The sequence below is a fragment of the Triticum dicoccoides genome, chromosome 4B (genome assembly GCF_002162155.2).
Source record: "Triticum dicoccoides isolate Atlit2015 ecotype Zavitan chromosome 4B, WEW_v2.0, whole genome shotgun sequence".
NCBI lineage: Eukaryota > Viridiplantae > Streptophyta > Magnoliopsida > Poales > Poaceae > Triticum > Triticum dicoccoides.
Window position 1 is genome coordinate 238,792,653 of NC_041387.1, and position 6,323 is coordinate 238,798,975.

Consider the following 6,323-nt stretch of genomic DNA (forward strand, 5'->3'; position numbering starts at 1 on the left):
AATTTGTGAACTTATTGTTGAAATGGGAACGTTTTTTTAAAATTTGCGAACAATTTTTTAAAGCACAACTTTTTTTATTTTTGGAATTTTTTTTTGTGATTTTTCTTAAAACAAGGACTTCTTCATATTTGGGAAAAAAATATGAAATCTTGAACAATTTTTTGAAAATTGTGATTTTTCGAAAAAACAAAGAAGCAATAAAAAATTTTGTGATTTTTCAAAAAAACAAAGGAGGAAAAACAAAACAGGAAAAGTGTAAATGTAAAAACAAAAAAGAAAAAAGAAAACAAAACAAAACAAACCAAAATCGAATAAAAACCGTAGGCAAAAGAAAAAGAAAAGAAAAAACCGTGTAAAAGCCGAATCGAAACCTTGTGGCCTATCTTGAGCATGACACATGAGTGGCAAAAATCATCGACTGCTCAGATTGGATTAAAAAAAGGACAAAAGCCTGTTTGTAAATCCATGACGACTTAGATTTTGGGATTTTATGACGGTGATGGAACATTTGTCATAAAATCTTCACCAGTTTTCAGGGTCGTCGTCCTTTTGATGATCCATGATGGATCTATGCTGACCGTCACCGATGGAATACCATTGTTGATGGTTTCTGAAACCGTCATGAGAAAACCATCATAGATTAACAGGTTTCTTGTAGTGTAAGGTGTTGGCTCCATCACCAACCGAGATGTGCACCAAATTGTCAAAAACTTGTCGAGCCTCTCTATCAACCACCAAGGGCATATCCTGCCAAGGCCTCTCCGGATCTATTCTACTCAGCCATTCCCATCGGACTCGCAGCGCAAGTGCTTGCAGCTCTAAATTTTTGACTCCCAGCCCACCAAAACAGAGGGGCCTGCAAATGGTGTTCCATGCGATCAAGCACTGTCCTCCCTTGACCTTGTCTTCCGCAGTCCAAAAGAATGCACACATCCGCTTATCCAGGTCCTCAAAAACCCACTTTGGAGCATCCATGATCGTTAAATGGTGGACAGGCCTCGCAGTCATGACAGATTTTACAAGAATCAGTCGGCCAGGTCGGTGAATGAGTCCCCTTTACCACACAGGGACCATTTTTTTGCCTTGTCCAAAATTGGCTGCCATTCACCACGGGTAAGCTGCCTTATGGCAAGCTGAAGCCCTAGATACTTGCAAGGGAATTCTCCAATGTTACACTCTAGCATACTCTCAACTCTGGCTTGATCCTCTTCATTGTCTTTGACCAGAATCGCCGAAGATTTGAGATAGTTAACACGAAGTCCGAACGCCCAGCCGAAAGCCCCCGAGGCAGTCCTGACAAAAGTGAGGTCTCCAATGCCGGGCTTCACAAATAATGCAACATCATCGGCGTAGATAGAGACCCGTTACATAGCCGAGATCCCTCTGAATGAACTAAGCACGCCCATATCGGTACCCTTGCTGAAGATATGCGTGAGGACGTCCATGGCGATAAGATTTGTGATAGTTAACATGAAGTCCGGACGCCCGGCCGAAAGCCCCCAAGGCGGTCCTGACAAAAGTGAGGTCTTCAACGCTGGGCTTCGCAAATAATGCAACATCATCGGCGTAGATAGAGACCCACTTCATAGCCGAGATCCCTTTGAATGAACTAAGCACGCCCATGTCGGCACCCTTGGTGAAGATATGCGTGAGGACATCCATGGAAATAATAAACAACAGTGGGGAAATAGGATCACCTTGTCTTAAGCCGCAAGTGAGATATACACTCCTGCCAGGGGTACCATTGACAATGACCTTGGTGGAAGCGGTCTAGAAAAGGATTGCAATCTAGCCAATCCACTTGGGCCCAAACCCTTTTTTCCTCAGGAACGGCCAGGATAGCGTATCAAAAATCTTTTGAGATGTCTAATTTGAGGAACACGCCGACTTCCTTCCTTCCATGAATCTTCCTCGCAACTTGGTGAACAAGCAGAAAGTTGTCATGCAGATTTCGCCCAAGAATGAATGTCGACTGGTTAGCAACAACTACTTCCTTCATCCTCCTTCTGGCCCAGATAGCAAGCATCTTGGCGAAGATTTTCGCTGCTTTGTGAGTTAAGCTGATGGGCCGGAAATCCCCCACTACTTCAACATCTGGCTTCTTTGGGATTAGCACAATATGGGCTCTGTTAAGCTTGCAAATCCCCGGCCATCTCCCACGTATAACTTCATCAAGACAGCAATGACATCCTGCTTGATAATGGGCCAAGCATGCTACTAGAAAGCAGCAATGAATCCATCCGCCCCCGGGGCTCGATTAGGTGGCAGCTCCTTGATGGCGTTCCATATCTCGTCTTCGGTGAAAATACTATCCAACTCATGCAGATCACAGCCTGCAGCTTCTTTGGGATCAAGTGTATGAAGGTTAAATACAAACTTGTTGAAGATAAGCACATAAAACATGTTATCTTTACACCTAGAGATCTTGTTTGGTTACATTTGCGCAAGGATAGGTTTCCTGATTTGTGCAAGTCAAAGCTAATTCCACATGTTGATGGTCCTTTTAAGGTGTTAGAGAAAATAAATGATAATGCATATAAACTTGAGCTGCCTGCAGATTTTGGGGTTAGTCACATTTTTAACATTACAAATTTGAAGCCTTATTTGGGTGAGGAAGATGAGCTTTCGTCGAGGATGACTTCATTTCATGAAGGGGAGGATGATGAGGACATCAATACCATAGTTACACCCACATCCCATGCTACTATACATACTGGACAAATTACTAGAGCTCGCACACGCCAATTAAATTATCAAGGGATGAACACTGGAGCAGGATCAAGCATGGAGATGAAGGGGCGCGCAAAGGGAACCCAAACGACATTTCTAATGGAGTTTTCAACACTTTGAAGCCCCCATGGTCACATACAAGGACATGGACAAAATGTACAAGATGCCCTTTCATAAATTTCGCCCATAGCTTATTATAGGTATTGCGCCACCTTAGTTTTGGGCCAGGCCCATGTAATTTCGGAATAATACTTCATAGGATAAGTCCGTGTAGTAGGGGAAATGACTCAGGAGGTGTTTGAGTCCCACCTTGCCAAAGATGGACAAAATACCCTCCCTTTTCCCCTATAAATACAACCCTTAAGGCACCGTTTAGACTTGGGTATTGTTTAGATTAAAGGTCTCTATAGCTGCAACCCGCATTCTTCATTTGTGTTCAACGACTAGACCAAGACGTCACAGAACCCCACTTTGATCAATAAAGCTTTCCTCTTAAATTCGCAGCTTCCAGATTGCAGTCTCAGTTTTTTGCTTGTTCTTCATTTGTTTGCAAGAAATAAACCCTCGTGGTCACGTTGATCGTGCTCCGGCATGGTCAATAACCTCTCGGAGTTGGTCTAGTGATTGCTAAGGCACGACGTCTTCGCACGTTCGTAGTCCGATCATCAAAGTTGACTTTCACTAAAATGATAGTTAGCATCTCATCGAAAGATGAGACACCTCCGCCTCTATCACCGGTTGTACCGGTGGACCGGTAGTTGACCGGCTGTACCGGGGTTTCTGGGCTAGGCACAATCCTCTCCATGTTCTTGGGGTCCTACTTGCTTCATTCCTTCTCCTTGGCTAATTCCTTGGTACCTAAGCACACAAGGTGTCTCCATTTGAGGGAGTAGCCATGTCTCAAGTTGGTCGAAGGGAAGTTCAACAAGAAGAGAGTTAACCTCGGTTGCGATAGCTCTTGCACATGCTCTTGTCATTGGTCCACTTGGTGCTTGACGAGTAGGTGTGGTGTCCATGGGATGACCGAAGGATGATCCGCATCAGGTTTGGGTGGGCCAGGGTGGTCAAAAGCATACATGGGATCGGTCCGGACTCCCGCAAAGCCCCCTCACATTTGTCTCTAGTTTGCGGGAGAATACACGTCCAGATCGTGCAGCGGACTGATACAAGCCCATGTTAGATGGCTTATGCTATCCGGATAGCATGGTCCGGACGGATGTGAGAGGTTTAGGGTCGGCATTGGAGATAGCCTCAGTTCCATGTGGTGGAATCAACCCACCAGGGTTAAAGTCCTAAACCTAACACTTGTGCTCACATTTTTCTGGATTTATTTCGGACTCCCGACGATGTTCGTTTAGTGGGAGAAAATGTCCCTATTGATTACGAAGACGCCTGGGGTGACTTCGTCAATCTCAAGATAATGTGTCAGATCAGTGTCTCGAAGTTGCTCATTTAGGACAGTAAAACTGAGCCTAAACCAAGCCAACTCACGTCCCTAGCGATTTTGGCCATCAGATCTTGCGTCAGGGTCGTTTCTGGCCATTGGATGCATGTGGAGCTAACATGGTCACAACCTGGGCCTGATGTCCTAAAGAGCAGCTACTCTCATGACTTTTTGGGCTACTGTTGTTATGGCCCGTCCTAGGGAGCACCATGTGCGACGCCAGCCCCTCCAAAAAAATATTTGCTCTCTTCCCAAACCTATCCTCGCTCATGAGCAGGGAAAAACCTAGCCGTCCCTGCCGCCGCCAACTCTTGTGCCTCACTCATCAACGATGATGAATTCCCGCATCCCACCGCTAACCCCGCGCTTCCCCTTCCCTTCCCACTTTCCTCTGTCGCCATGTCCCCAACTCGCCATCTTCTTCTATCCTCCATTCCTCCTTGTTGTGACTGATGCTACACAATCAACTCTGGAGGCCATGCTGATTCTCTTGATGTTGATAGTCAACTCTGGAGGCCATGTTGGGCGTCGAGTGCAGAGCCCAAGTCGCACGGGTACATCATAGGCCATGCTGATGCTAATAGAAAACTCTGGAGGCAACACTGACAACATGATGATTCTCATGAGGGGACTCTCTCGACGACGCCAGGGTGATGGCTGACTGCCCACTATGAGTCAGCGCTGACCGACGTGTGGACCTGGAGGCAGCCAATTTTCCTTCCTTCGCATACGTGTCCTACGATGGTGTGGTCTTGCTACTTCTTGAGCTTGCATTGATTTTTTCCTTGAAGAGGAAAGGTTGATGCAGCAAAGTAGAGATAAGTATTTCCCTCGGTTAAGAACCAAGGTATCAATCTGGTAGGAGGCACAAGAAAGTCTCTAATCTATGCACCTGCACAAACTAACAAACACTTGCACACAACGCAAAAAACGGGTTGTCAATCCCTTCACGGTCACGAACAAGAGGGAGATCTAATAGATATAGGTATAAAAGATAAATAAAAGAGCAAACTAAAGTAAATATAAATAAATTGCAACAAGGTATTTTTGGGTTTTTTGGTTTATAGATCTGAAAATATATGATGGAAAATAGACCCAGGGGCCATAGGTTTCACTAGAGGCTTCTCTCTTGAAAGAAAACATACGCTGGGTAAACAAATTACTATCGAGCAATTGATAGAAAAGCGCAAAGTTATGATGATATCTAAGGCAATGGTCATGTATATAGGCATCACGTCCGTGTCAAGTTGAACGAAACGATTTTGCGTCTACTACTATTACTCCACACATCGACCGATATCCAGCATGCATCTAGAGTATTAAGTTCATAAGAATAGAGTAACGCCTTAAGTAAGATGACATGATGTGGGGGGTTAACTCAAGAAATATGATGAAAAAACCATCTTTTTATCCTTGATAGCAACAATACAATACGTGCCTCGTTGCCCCTACTTTGTCACTAGGTGAGGACACCACAAGATTGAACCCAAAACTAAGCAACTCTCCCATTGCAAGAAAAACCAATCTAGTTGGCCAAACCAAACCTATAATTCGAAGAGAAATACAAAGATATTTAATCATGCATAAAAGAGTTCGGTGAAGACTCAAATAATATTCATAGATAATCTGATCATAAATACACAATTCATCGAATCTCGACAAACACACCGCAAAAAGAATATTACATTGGATAGAACTCCAAGAACATCGAGGAGAACATTGTATTGAAGATCAAAGAGACAAAAGAAGCCATCTAGCTACTAGCTATGGACCGGTAGGTTTGTGGTAAACTACTCAAGCTTCATCGGAAGGGCAGCAAGGTTGATGTAGATGCCCTCCGTGATCGAATCCCCCTCTAGTAGGGTGCCGGAAAAGGCCCCAAGATGGGATCTCACGGGAACAGAGGCTTGCGGCGGCGGAAAAGTATTTTGGTGGATGCTTCTGATGTTGGGGGAATATTTTGGAATTTATAGTGCAAAGATTAGGGTTGGGGACTACCGAGGTGTCCACAAGCCAGGGGGCGCCTGAGGGAGTCCTGGATTAGGGGGTCCTCGGACAGCCGGACTATGTACTTGTGCCGGTCTGTTGGACTATCAAGATACAAGATTGAAGACTTCGTCCCATGTCCGGGTGGGACTCTCCCTTGCAT